Source organism: Apium graveolens, chromosome 9, assembly GCF_009905375.1.
Source record: "Apium graveolens cultivar Ventura chromosome 9, ASM990537v1, whole genome shotgun sequence".
NCBI classification, from domain to species: Eukaryota; Viridiplantae; Streptophyta; class Magnoliopsida; order Apiales; family Apiaceae; genus Apium; species Apium graveolens.
This window is the reverse complement of record NC_133655.1, coordinates 141450320-141465169: the sequence shown is the minus strand read 5'-3', so window position 1 is coordinate 141465169 and position 14850 is coordinate 141450320.

Sequence of the window (14850 nt, the reverse complement as noted above, 5' to 3'; positions counted from 1 at the left end):
CAAGTGTGGAGACAAGTGTTTGTTGTTCTTCAAGTCCTTAAAGAAGGTTAAGGATTTTGTATGGAGTGAGGAAAGCCAGAAGACATTCGAGGAATTAAAGAAATATATGGCCTAGGCCCCGTTGTTGGCCAAGCCAGCTTTGAATGAAGTCTTGTACTTGTACTTGGTCGTTTCAGAGAGTGCCTTGAGCGCTGTATTGGTTAAGGAGGAACTGAAAATCCAGAAACCCATATACTATGTCAGCAAAATTCTGCATGGAGTAGAGTTGAATTATTCAACTATTGAGAAGTTTGCTTTAGCCTTGGTAATGGCTTTGAGAAAGTTGTGTCCTTACTTCCAGGTTCATAAGATTGAGGTGCTAACAAACCAACCCCTGAGAAGTATCATTCACAGTCCCATGGCTAGTGGGAGGTTGATCAAGTGGGCAATAGAGCTGGGAGAATTCGACATCAAGTATAAGCCACGAACGGCAATAAAAGCCCAGGCATTGGCTGACTTCGTGGTGGAATGTACCATACCCAACCAAGAAGTCGAGGGGCAGGAAGATAATATACCTCAAGACAAGGAGGTTGATAAGGGGGACAAAGAAAAGGATGATAAGGAGAAGGAATATTGGGTCCTCTATTTTGAATTTTGATGGAGCATCAAAAACAAATTCAAATGGAGCAGGTTTGGTTTTATAAAGCCCTGATGGGTTCTTAATTGAGTATGCAATGAAGTTAGATTTCCTGGCCACAAACAACGAGGCAGAATATGAAGCTCTGATAGCTGGCCTCGGCCTAGCAGGGATAATGAGAGTCAAGAACTTGAAGGTCTGTGGAGACTCGAAGTTGTTCATATCCCAAGTGAAGGGAGAGTTTGAGGCAAGGAATGCTACGATGGCTAAGTATGTCCGCCTAGTAAGGGCTGTGATGACTCAATTCGATGAATGCCATGTTGAGCACAATGCAAGGGAGGAAAATGATAAGGCAGATGCATTATCAAAGTTTGCTTCATCTGAGATAGAGGAAAGTTCAGGAAGTGATACTTCCGCGTCTTGAAGACACGGAGCATTGATGGTAAGCTTGTAGCTCCTATAGGTCTGGGGACGTCATGGATAGATCCCATTAAGACCCATATTCAAACCGATTGGTTGCCAAATAATGCTACTGAAGCACGGAAGTTGGCTGTTCAAGCACTAAGATATTCCTTGATAGATGGGATTTTGTATAAAAGATCTTATGTAGTTCCTTACTTAAGATGTCTTAGGCCCGATGATGCATGCTTGGCTCTTGAAGAAGTGCATGAAGGTATATACGGGCAACACTTGGGGGGCAGAGTACTAGCTCACAAGATAACCCGTTTAGGCTTCTATTGGCCAGAAATAATGGCTGATGCCAAAGAGTATGTGAAGAAGTGTGACCACTGTCAGAAGCATGCACCTGTCGTTAGACAACCCCCCGAGATGCTGACCTCCATCAACTCACCCATCCCCTTTGCTATGTGGGGAATGGATATACTTGGGCCTTTCCCCATGGCCATGGCACAAAGGAAGTTCCTGATTGTAGCCATTGATCATTTTACTAAGTGGATTGAAGCCAAGCCTTTGGCCAAAATCACAACCGAATAGGTTGCACAATTCTTGTGGAAAAATATCATGTGCCGATATGGAATCCCACACTTCCTTATCACGGATAATGGGAAACAATTTGATAATACAGAGCATCAACGAAGAGCCTCCCTCTATTTTAATAAAAGGGTTAAAGAAAGGTTCTTTTACCAAAGAGGCTTGATCTTAAGAAAGATTGAGGCTTCAGGAGTTGAAGAGAAAGAAATGCTAATCCCTAACTGGGAAAGACCGTATAAGGTCAAGAAAACATGAGGACGAGAATCTTACAAGTCGGAAACCCTGAACAGTGACAAAGTGCCTCATACCTGGCGCGTTTTGAAGCTGAAGGTTTAATATGTTCAGGACATGAAAGACATGTTCCTGGTACTTAGTAGTAAATGGAGGAATAAAGTCGACCAGTGTACGAGCATCCAATGAATAAAATTCCCGAAGGACCAAAGTACCAAAAATAAAAGACGAATATGAAATCAAACTACAAATGCAGGAGATCCTGAAGGATCAGAAATCAAGTCATGATGAACAATTAGGTTACATACTGAAGATGTTCAAGTCCATGAAGGAACGCAAATAGATAAAAGCCACACACGGAAAACAAAGCCATACAAGGCCTAAACACTGAAGGACAATCTATAGTCCAAAATCAGATGATTGGCCAATAATGGCAACCTCAGAAACAACCCAAAGGCTAGGAAAGCCCCGCAAATTTACCATATCCGGGTAAGAGCTATGAACAGAGCCAATGGACATATTAACGCATCATCATGGGTGTCCATCATCTTGAATAAGTCTTCCGACCGTTGATAAACGCTAAGAGAGCTCTAGAATCCCAGTCCTGAAACTTTCTCTCAAGTTTCTTCATCAATGCCTCCAAGGCCATGTGCTCACTCCTTCATTTTGCACTCCTAGTGAAAGAAGCTGCGAAGTAGGCGTTGGCCTAATAAGAAAAAGATATTAGAAATCTAACTTCACGAAATATATATGGTCAATTGGAGTCCACATTACAAACTCCAGCCTACCAAAGAAGGATGATCAGCCTCAAGAGAAAGCCTTTGACCAACTGGAGTTCCCTTAGAAAGGGCTCCAGCAGACCGGCCTCCAAGGGATGCCTTAAGCCAGCCAGGATCCTCCTTTAATTTGTGAAGTACTGAAAGTTCTAAAAAGAATAGATGTACCAAATACAAGGCATGAGCCCCACACATCCCCGCCTCAGGAAGCTGTTCGCCTAATTGGAACAAACTTAACTAATGGAAAGATAAGAGGGGTTAGGCCAACTTTAACAAGGTTCCTTTGAATTATGAGGACCCATCAAGAACAGGAATATGATAGTTTATGTTCAAGGTCCATCAAGACATATTATCCAAGAAAGCAAAAATGTTTCCCTTTGACCAACCAGAGGAGGCTGAGTAGCCATCCACGAAGATCTTTGACCGTCTAAAGGGTCCTTGGATGAGGTCCCCACCCGGCAAGGCACTCCCTCGAATAAAAAAGAGAGAAGTCAAATCCACGAATTGATATTGAGAATATTGAAGTTCAAGAAATTCCATGAAATAGGATCCCGAAGGGCCAAGAAGCTCTAGGCATTAAGGTTATGGCCGACCAGGGCCTCAAGGGCTTGGTCTCTATGGCCGACCAAGAGTCCTTGAAGCTGACTCCTCCACATGGAGGGTTAGGCCGACTAGGATGTCCTCAAAGGAACGTCTATAGACGTCTGGAACTAATAGGGATGGCCCCTAAGAGAAGGTTCCAAGAAAGCCATGAACTAGAGCCTAGAGATGCTCCTAATGAAGACAAGAACTTCCACGGAAACAAGTTTCGTAAAGACTAGAACCCTTATGAAGGGAAATAAGTTTCACGAAGAGTAAGACGCTCACGGCTACCAAGAGTCAGTGACGCCTAGTCCTCCATAAGGAAGGATTAGGCCGACTAGAACCTTCACAGAGGAAAATAAGTTTCGTGAAGAATAGAACATTCACGAGAACAAGTACATAACGCTCACTAGAAAAAGGGCCAAACGTCCAAAAAGAGCAGAATTGGCCGACCAGGCCACATGAAGGCCTCATAGCCGACGGGAACCCATGCAGGGTTGATCCAGACCCTCCTAAAGGTTTTCTGGTGGAACTCCTATAAAATTCCTTGAGAATTCTTGAAAAATTAGGCGCCCGACGAGAACAAGTTTCATGAAGACTAGAACGTCCATGAGAACAAGTTCCGCGAAGACTAAAGAGTCCATGAGAACAAGTTCCGTGAAGGCTAAAGAGTCCATGAGAACAAATTTCGGGAAGACTAGGACATCCACGAAAACAAGTTTCATGAAGAATAGAACGTTTACTAGAAAACGATCAGAAAAGCCTGGCTGAGGCTAAACACAAATCGATAGTCTTAAGGGACAAAAAGCCCAGTAAGTTTAAAAGCCCAAAGAAGAAAGCCCCGAAGTGGAACGTTCCAGAATACTCCAAGAAATTCTAAAAGAAATAAATGAACAGGGAAGAAAAATTCAAGAATATTCCCAAGAATTCTAGAGAATTCTAAAGGAGGTATTTAAATATATTAAAGTCCAATTATAATTAGGAAGAGGCCCGATAAAAGGCCCAAATCCAATTAGGATTTGGAAAAATAGAGGCCCAAGTCCAATTAAGATTTGGAAGGATACAAGCCCAAATCAAAGCCCAAATCCAATTAGGATTTGGAAAAAGAGAAGGCCCAAACAAGGCCCATTCCAAGTTGAATAAAGAAGAAGCCCAATAAAGACCAGGATTGAGGTTGAATTTGAGGTCGTGAATTCTATTCGAATTCTTTCGAATAGACACCCGAAAATTACGGGTAAAAAAGACCAGGATTGAGGTCAAAATCCAGGAAAATAAGACCAGGATTGAGGTCGAATTCCCAAATCAAGCACGATATTTTTCGAGGAAAAGGACAGAATTTTCGACCTAGATCCAGGTCGAAGGTTCGACTAGGATCCTGGTCTAAATCCAGGTCGTGAATCCTAGTCGAAACCTTACGACCAGGAATCAAAACAAGAACAAATTTTTGATCTAGATCCAGGTCGAAGGTTCGACTAGGATCCTGGTCGAAATCCAGGTCGTGAATCCTAGTCGAAACCTTTCGACCAGGAATCAAAACAAGGACAAATTTTCAACCAGGATCCAGGTCGAAGGTTCGACTAGGATTCTGGTCGAAATCCAGGTCGTGGATCCTAGTCGAAATCCTTCGACCAGGATTGAGTGGCTGGCCCAAAATTCGACTAGGATCCAGGTCGAATTTTCGACTAGGATCCTGGTCGAAAAAGGGCTGAAAACTAAAAAGAAAAAAAAGTTTGTGAAAAATTACAGAAAATTAAGGAAAATTCCCAGAATTAAGGGAAAAATCCCAGAATTAAGGGAAAAATCCAGAAAATCAGGGAAAATTCCAGAAAATTAAGAAAAATTCCCAGAATTAAGGGAAAATTCCTGGAAATTAAGGAAAAATCTTAGAATTAAGGGAAAAATCCATAAAATCAGAGAAAAATCCAGAAAATTAAGGAAAATTCCCAGAATTAAGGGAAAATTCCAGAAAATTAAGGGAAAATTCCTGGAAATCAAGGAAAAATCCCAGAATTAAGGGAAAAATCCAGAAAATCAGGGAAAATTCCAGAAAATTAAGGGAAAATTCCTGGAAATTAAGGAAAAATCCCAGAATTAAGGGAAAAATCCCAGAATTAAGGGAAAATTCCTGAAAATTAAGGAAAAATCTCTGAATTCAGGGAAAATTCCAGAAATTAAGGGTAAATTCCTGAAAAATACCAGAAAATTCCTAAAGAAAGGGAAAAAGGTAAGAAAATGATAGGGAAGTTCTAAAAAACAACCCTGAAGCCGTGTACAAGGCAAATCATTGTAAATGTGTAGGTCGTTACACACTTTACGCCAAAACGATACCGTGTAAGGGAACGAATGAACTTAACTTCTGCGAAATCTTTTACGATTTCCCAGAAGTTGGGGGGCAAATGATAGGGAATAAAATAAACCCTGATTGCGTAATTAATATCGCATTAATTGTATTAACATTGGGCTGACAGTTAAGCCCATTAGAAGAGGCCCAAGACCTTAGAATAAGGGCCCAAAAATAGCCCAGGAATATAATTGGTATTAAAGTTAACTAAACCAGATAAGGTCCAACAATGAAGCCCAGTTAGAAAGGGCCCAAAACCCTGATTATTAATTAATTTCGTAATTAATTAATAAGGGAAAAATCAGCTATTAAGAAGAGTCCCAATAAGGACATAAATCCTAGTAGATTAGCCTCCAAGGGACCTAAAAGGATAAGGAATCAGTTTCCTACCACTTAGGACTCCAAAGTCCATTCTAATTCTGAGACTTGCCCACCAAGTCTCCTAACACAAGTCCAATTCAAGGACTCCCAACATCTATATAAGGGGCCTCACCCCACCAATAAGAAGGAGGTTTGAGACTTAGTCCTCGGAGGACATGAAAGTCACTGCGTCCTTGGTGAGCCCTCGTCGCCATAGCCCCGAGGGTAAGTATCACCAAGAACTACGTTTTTGACTTGATCCTTGGCAATCAGCAAGGTACGTAGGCATCTTGTTAAGGCAGATTGAGTCACGAAGCACAAGAGCAGTCAAATCGAGCCTCGAAGCTCACGTTCCTTAGTAATAAATACAGCAATCATATACCCTAGTTTTTGATCCATAACACCACTGTTGCTCTTGGTAATTTTATCCAAAATTCCTACTTTCCATTGACCTGGGTAACTCATCTCAACTTGATTGGCATACCTTCGAATATTTGAGATGATAAAATCATAGAATTTCAAAGAGAAAAGAATTTCATGTCATAATGGGTGTTCCACCATTGTAATAATCAAAATCTAAATTTGAGAGAAAGTATTGTTGAGATGAAAGAATAACTGAGAGATCAATATGATCAAACAAACTTGGTGTTGTGTGCCAAAATCTAAAGGTTGTTAACCTTCATGTATTCACAACACACACAAGTGATGGCGTCCCATCCAACTCCTATCACACATACAGGTATACCTTGTGTCCCCTATAGTTGGGGTTGTTCATCTCAGTCAGAATAAAAGAATATCAAAAGAATCCAAAAACAAATGAATAAAACTGGAAAGATTTCAAAGCTGATATTTCTGGAGAAAAATGAAATCCAGAAAACAAGATTCTGGAACAAAATGATTAAACGAGTGTTAGGGAATATATCCTCTAACAGATACCTCTTTAAAGAGATGTCAAAAGAAATTATAGAAAGAGAAGGCATTGCCAAAGTCTTAATACTTATCTTCTAGTTGAACTCTTCGGTTGACTCGTCATCTGATTATAGACACTTCTTCACGTTCCAAAGATATCGATAATCTTTATCGTCTTTGAATCGTAGTAGCCTCGAAAGATTCCACCATAGAAGTTTGCAGCTTCTCGGAGTTTTATCCAGCTAAACACAACCATCTCAAACGAATGCGCCTATCTTAACTTATTCGTTGGTACTATATCCAATAGTCCTACAGGAACTCGATATAAACTCAAACGTCCTCACATAGCTATACACACCCCTACACACTCTCGTTTCTAGTTTACTATAACCTCAGCTCTAATATCAACCTGTAATGCCCCCAAATCCGGGGTAAAGGGATTTGGTCGTCACTATGAAACCTCAATCCAAATCAACATGTTTAATCAATAATTAAATGCCAGCGGAAGATATTTATCATAAATGACCCCAAACTAATCCAAGATCTTTTAAGGTTACAGTTCTAGAAACAAGAAATCCAAATTCCACAATTAAATTTTTCACTTTCTTTTAAAACTCTTTTCAATAAATTCCAACTCAAAACTAAACCCACTAGTATAACTTCGAAATGAAGTCTACTAGGCCCAAATAAAATATACAACTATAATATAATATAATATAAACAACTTTATACAATAAAACTTACACTTGTTCGCAAACCCTAGACCAACCACCTTCCAAGAGCTTCTTCTTTGCTTCCTCGAATTACGCAGCTAAACAGCACAAGCTAATCCTCACTGGAGGTTAAATTTGAGAACAGGCTAGTATGAGCGAAAGAAATGCTCAGCAAGATCATTATAGCGAATATAGGGTCATTTTGATATAAAACCAACATCTGCATTAGAGCAGAATATTTAAAATCATAATTGCTGAATCATAAAATTTTAGTTGAGGAATCCCAGAATTGATTCCTTAATTGTATTCAAACTATTTTGATATTTTTGAGCGAAATACTTCAGCAATACTTTGAATCTTGACGAGAATGAAACTCATAAAATAGTGTTTACGGAAATATCGTAAACCACAATAACATGAAATAATGATTATGGATTGAATCATAAACTTTACTCAAAACCGAACTCTTCAAATTAATACTTATTTTGCTGTCATATCAAATTAGATATCAATACGAACTTTGATGCTCACAACACCCATACTGAAGTCAACATCAATCATCTATACTAATACCACCTTTTATATTTAACAGCAACGTAAGTATTAGCATAAATCAGAATCTGAATTAAAACTGCATTTCACCATTATTCAAAAACAGAAACAATTGATAAATCATTTATTCTATGAATATCAAAAATGATATGATAATTTAGATTGGGATCATCCTCTGACGGACGTACTATCATATGCTGATCATCCCGTGTGATCGCACAAGGTCATGATTCATAGAAACGTGACCCCAAAAACACGAATACTCAAACAAAAGGCAATATACCTGCCTGTGACAAAAATTGTGTCATAATATTCCATATGGCACTTAGAAATAGCCCTCCGTTGGACCATCCGTCCTGGTCACTTACGCAATTATGATACAATCTTAAAACGTTTTATTGAGAGGGGTCATAATACTCGACACCCTTAAAAACTTTTATTCCCCCATTTACTTGGGCAGGAATACTCGCAAAATCAACTCATTTTTCTCAAAACCCAAAACATTTATAAATCCATTCATTTGATAAGTAAAATCCTAAGCTATTCTGAACATAGAATAGCAAAATAGTACTTTCATAAACAGAAGCATTTAATTCAGCGATATGTAAAATATTTATCTATTATGAACTGAATAGGGAAAGCAATATTTGCATGAAAAGATTTAAAATAAATATCACTTGAACAATAAGTGATGATAGGGATACTTGCCTTTGAGATTTAATAGTTAGTCACACTCGCAAAGACGCATCTTTTCTGACATTCTGTCTCAAAATATCACCGTCCTTCCTTTCAACACTTTACTGATATGCTGCTCCTGCGATTGCTAGAAGACAGATACCCAATACCATTCCATATTATTCTTTATCCAACGTCTTGTACTGATCAACTCGAAAGATCCGCATCTATAATTAAAAGATATAGCTTTAATCGTCTAATCGATAATTACTCGACGAGCTGTGCGTCAAAATCCTATCTTCTACCCATACGATAGTCCACACATAAGGAAAACAGTCAAACACAAAACATTTGACTCACATATGCACGTAATTCACATAACACGTAAACACATAACTCACGTATCACATAATTTATATCACACGTGTCTCAGTTCGACAAAAGGTTCGACTAGGTACGTTTAAAACTGAAATCGGGTCAAAAATATGATTTTTCAATCAAAAATGGACTCAGAAAGATTCAAAAATCAAACGGCCTTTCAATACAAAAGAAATTAGGTCTCAAAAGTATTTTTATTGGAAGCGAAATGTTTTTCTGAGTCTATACGCGTTCGTTTGGTATTAAACGGACGAACGGTTTATTTATTATGAATAAAATAAGAATTAAATGAAAATAAATCAATTAATAATAATATTAATTGATTTTTAAATACCAAAATACAATTTTTAAAAGCTTAAAAAAATTATGAATTATTTGAATTAATTATAAATGATCGTATTTTATTTAACTATTTATAAATAAAATTAATTGATTAAATGAATTAATCAATTAATTGAATCTATAAATAATCAATTAAAATAAATTATAAATAATTGAAACAAATATGAATTTTTGAAAATAATAACAGAAATAAATTTTGGAATTTATAATAATTAAATAAGTGATTTTTAGAATTTAAAATAATTAACTAAATGATTTTTGAAACTAAAATAAATGATTTTAAAAACAAAATGAATTTTGATTTAAAATCAAAACAGAAAATACAGAAACATGCAATTAGAACAGAGACAGCCGAAATTTGGATCAAACGGCGGGGCTTGGGGAAGGGGAAGACCAGTGACATGAAGAACACGTCACCGGAAATCTGGAAAAACGCAGATTCCGGCCGACGTCGGTTCTTTATCCCGGCAGCCTCATTTTGGGGTCAAAATCACGTCCATTCAATTGATTTTCAGTGCGATTTGCAGTAACATGAGCCCAGTAACATATAAATTATGCTAATAATACTGAACAAACAACAGAACTCAAGTTCCGGCCACCCAACCTCCATTAACGCCGGCGAACTCCGGCCACCACCCAAATCCTATGTTTCTGAACCAAATTCGATGATTCATAGCTCAAATTAATCCCCTAACTCTTTAAAATCTATTCACAACCTCAAACACAATCACAAATTCACAAATAACTCTAAAATCGATTCAAAAGTTATATAAAAACCAAAACTTGGTTAGATAATTACGGGACTAAAATAAGTCAAACAAGCACATAAATCGATTTTAGTGATCATTATAGAGCTATCTGTAGCATCAAAATCAATCATCAACCATTCAAAAATCCAAAACGATTTCTACATCAAGAACATAAAATTCGATTTTTCTTAATACTTAAACTCAATTCGTGATTTTGGTACCAATAAAACGGGCTTGAAACAAGGATTGTTTTGGTGTGTAGAGCATCAACAACTGATTCCTAGAACTCCCAAAATCATTGATTCTTTGTTCTTGAAGAAATTCTTACCCCCAAAAAAGTTCTTGATATTTGTTTTTAATAAAATAAAAATGAAATAAAATAATTAATGAGACTATTTATACTTTTTGAAAAATAAATACCCCAAAATAAATTAAGGGTGTTTTTATCCCCCAATTAAAATAATTAGGCCCAAAAATTATAATTACGGGGAAGTAATTTTAAAAGTAATAAAATACAAAATTTATATCAAAATTCCCCAAAAATTGTGAATAATTTAAAAATACAAAAATAACGGGTATTTAAAATACGAATAATTTTATAAAAATAAAAACATGAATTTTGTGGGTTTTGACGTCCAGGTGGGGTCTCGGTTCGCTAATTTTTGAAAAACAGAAACGATACCTAAATTAATTGAAAACCCCGAAAACTCATAAAATACAATCAATTGCACATAAAAGGAGATCAAATGAATAACGCAAATAAATACACGTCCAAATTACGGATCAATTCATATAGATGCATCTTAAACACATAACAAGTATCTCATTGGATCATATCGGATCCGAAAATACATTACTCAGCCGCTAAGTAACTATAAAACGATACAATTTAATATCAGATTTGGAAAATTATCAAAACTGGGCTTCTTATAAAACACTTTATACGAAGATAATGTAATAATATCCCGTCTTTTGAGAATACGGGTTTTGTTGTTTTATCGAAACGATTATCTTATCGAAAATTTTGCACCGGGACGCGTACGGGTCAAACCGTAATCCGGATCGAAAAAGTCAAAACACGGAAAATGTCCGAAATTACCAGATTTGGTTAGGAAGGAGTTTTCGGAAAAGTTTCGGGTTATAAAACGTAAAAACAGTTGAAGTTTGACGGTTCCCGGCTTTATAAAATAATTTTGGTAATTATTCAGAAAATAATTATTAAATCTATAGATCATTATAAAATCATGTAACAATCCAAAAATTACCAGAAAATATCACAATTATCTATATTTTATTCTGGACATATAAAAATTAAAATACTCAAAGAATATCACATATAAACACCCAAACATCAATTCCATTTATCATATAATTCACTAAAATTCACATAAAATCACATAAACAATTCCAAATAATAATAATAATATCTGAAAATATGGGATATTACATAGAGCGATCAGACAAGGATTTTCATGCAACACCACTTTTGGAGGATTAGCCTAAGTTATGAATGATTAGTCTAGATTGATTAGATATATATCTGTGGTAGTACTTTTGTGATGGAACCGCTCAGATCAGATGATGTAATTGTCTTTCATGTGTTTAGTTGTTGTACTCCTGAACAAATGATTATGCATATATTTGTTCCTTTTAGTTCAGATCAGTTCCTTTATGATAAGAACGCAAGTTTATTCATATTGTTAACTGCACTGTTAACACTTAAGAGTGTCGTGAAGTGTATAGAAATGGGAGAATTCATATTTTCCAACCATGTAAGGCTTGTACGAGAGAAAGACTTAAGCAAAGTGAGTAAAACCAATATAAAGAGTTCCTCAAATTTTTCTAAGCATTATGCCCCCATAAGGAATGAGATTAAGGCAAACCCTGAGTTTGATAGTCAGGGAGGTCGCCATCAAGATACAAGGAACCCATAACATAATAAAGTGGAAATCAAGGATTTTAACGTATAAGATGACCCCGATTATGGGGAGTAGGAGAAAAAAAATTTAGACTGAGAAAACAGAAGTCGAGCAAGGAAGGGAGCGCCAAGACGGTATTCCTATGAGGCAATTCATGGACCCGCCTAAACAAAACCTATACTTTTACCCCCAACCACCACCCTGAGGAAATAATGCGGTGGGAAATTCTTTCAGGACCTTTAAGTCACTAAGCTCTCAGAGTTCCAAGGAACGAGTTGACCCATTCAAGGCAAGAGCCTGGTTAAAGGAAATAGAGGAATCATTTGAGATTCTAAATGATATTGACGAAGCGCAAAAGACTATTTTGCCACTTACCTTCCTAAGAGAGAGGCCACCTGCTGGTGGAAGGCTAAGGAAGATGGAGAGATAGTGTAGAAGTTTTAAAACCAGGCCAGAGGCGGACAAGTATGATGAATCATGAATCTAGGTTGTGAAAGTCATCAAGGTTCGTCTGAAGGACACGAATCCAGAATGACAGGAAGTTTAAAATCAATGCTTATGTTGTGTTGGTTCATGAAATAGTTGTAATAGAAATGAAAATAAAAGACTGAAAGGGGAAGGAGTATAAAGGTATATAAAGAAAATAGAGTTGAGAAGCGATACGGGAGTTAGGTATGTGAAACCCTAGAAACAAATATAGAGAAGTGTGTCATCATCAGTGCGATAGTGACTGATCATGAGATAAATTCAAGGTTTAAAAGCGTAAGCGATACGTATAATTAATCCCCTTTAAGTTGAGAGTATTCGATGAAACTTTGAGATAGACCGATGGATTAATAAGGAAACACAGATGGACTGAGGAGACAGGATAACAAGATATTAAGAAAATGGGATGAAGGAAGTGACCTTCAAGAATGTGAAGTGTATGTAAGACCGGTGGCTTGATACCCAGAAAGGGAGACGCCAGGTATAAAAGTTATCCCAATATTAAGATGACGGTTGAGATAAATAATTGAGATAAATGAATAGTTAGAACTAAAAAGTTAACGTTGAACATGACCAATATCTTCCAGAACATCCCTGTTATCATTACCAAATCAGGAAAGAAAAGTGGATAACCATTGTTATCTTTTGGAGGCCATATGGATTGACCTCAACTTGAATAAGGATGCTATTGTGAAATTTGGTATAGACTATCGAGGTGGGAATGATTGAATAAGATAATCTATCAAGGATATATGACTTGATTTATCCATGGAAGGATGCAAGTACCTTTTTAAAGGTGGAATTAAGGACAGAACCTCGATAACTTGAGATGAACCTAGGGGAATGCATAAGGTTGGCATTACACCATTAATAAGGACAATATGAGTGTCAAAGTATGAATTGGGAAGAATTAAAGTAACAACAATCTTTAAAGATTAGTGGAGAAAGTTTTTCAGAACTATATAGACAATGGTTCTATTATTAGTAAATCGTGTCTTGATATGCCCTGTACCTAGGGAGTACAGGAGGAATGATTTAAGAATAACCTTGGAGAAGTTACAAAAAGAGTGGTGATATTTAAGTTTTTACAAATAGAAACTTTGGTAAAGGAAATATGATGTAATAATAATAATGCCAAGTGGGGCACGTGTTAAACCATGAGAAAGTATGGATCGAACCAGTAAAGGTCGAAATTGTTTAAGGTAATTAGGACCTAAGATAAAAAACGTCCTAAGTATGATTGAGAGTCAATCGTGACAATGTTAACCTCGAAAGACCGAGGCAATAATTTATGGAAAAATGGTGATATTTTTTTTCTCACCAAAGCTTAAGGAAGAGCATTTTCAAACAAGCAGTGATTGGAAATGAAGTAGAAAATTTAGTTGGAGATCGTTCAATAGACATTGATTATAAGGAACTATTACTATCAGGAAAGGCCAATGAGGTGGCCGACACTCTAAGTATAAGAGAGTAATTATAGGCGCTCTTGCCAGAGAACTACAGTGATGATGGTTAAAGCCGTAAAGGTTGTATTATGGTGTGAAAGATTGATATTCCTTCTAATGATTGTGCGATACTCAACCGTAATAGTAGTTTGGTAAAGATTTAATTCATGTAATCGCCGTGAGCGGGCTATCTATCTCAGAGGGTCCTATCTTGAGATAAGCCAGGACCATATTTCAAAAAGGACTAAACAAACCCTTGAGTTAAGTCTTCTATTGAAGGCATATGATTAAGAACGGTATTAACCTGCTATCATTGCTTTGATTGAAACTCTTCTGCAATTTTATCTGCTTCATGTCATGTATGTACGTCAGGATCTTAAGTGTTCTTCATGAATCATGAATGGTGATTATGTTACCTCCTTAGAAGAATTTCATACGACAGGTATGGACTTCGTATGGTTATCTATTAAGATTCCAAGGAAAACAAATGACTACCGTAGGTCCGTGGTGGACAATAGTAATACATCAACGATTCTTTGAATAATGAGCTGATTACAACCGTGAGAGTTGTATTGTAATGAATGTTGAGATTGAGTACCACTAATCGGGTTGTGGTGATGTATAAGTTATTATTGATAGACCAACTAAGCCGAACAATTACCTACGATATATTTATTCCTTCTTATCGATAAAGAGTAGTATTACTATACGAAGAAGGTTGCGGTATAGCAATGGATTCTAGTAACGATGATGTCTAGAATGAAATCCCAGATTTGATTTTTGTTG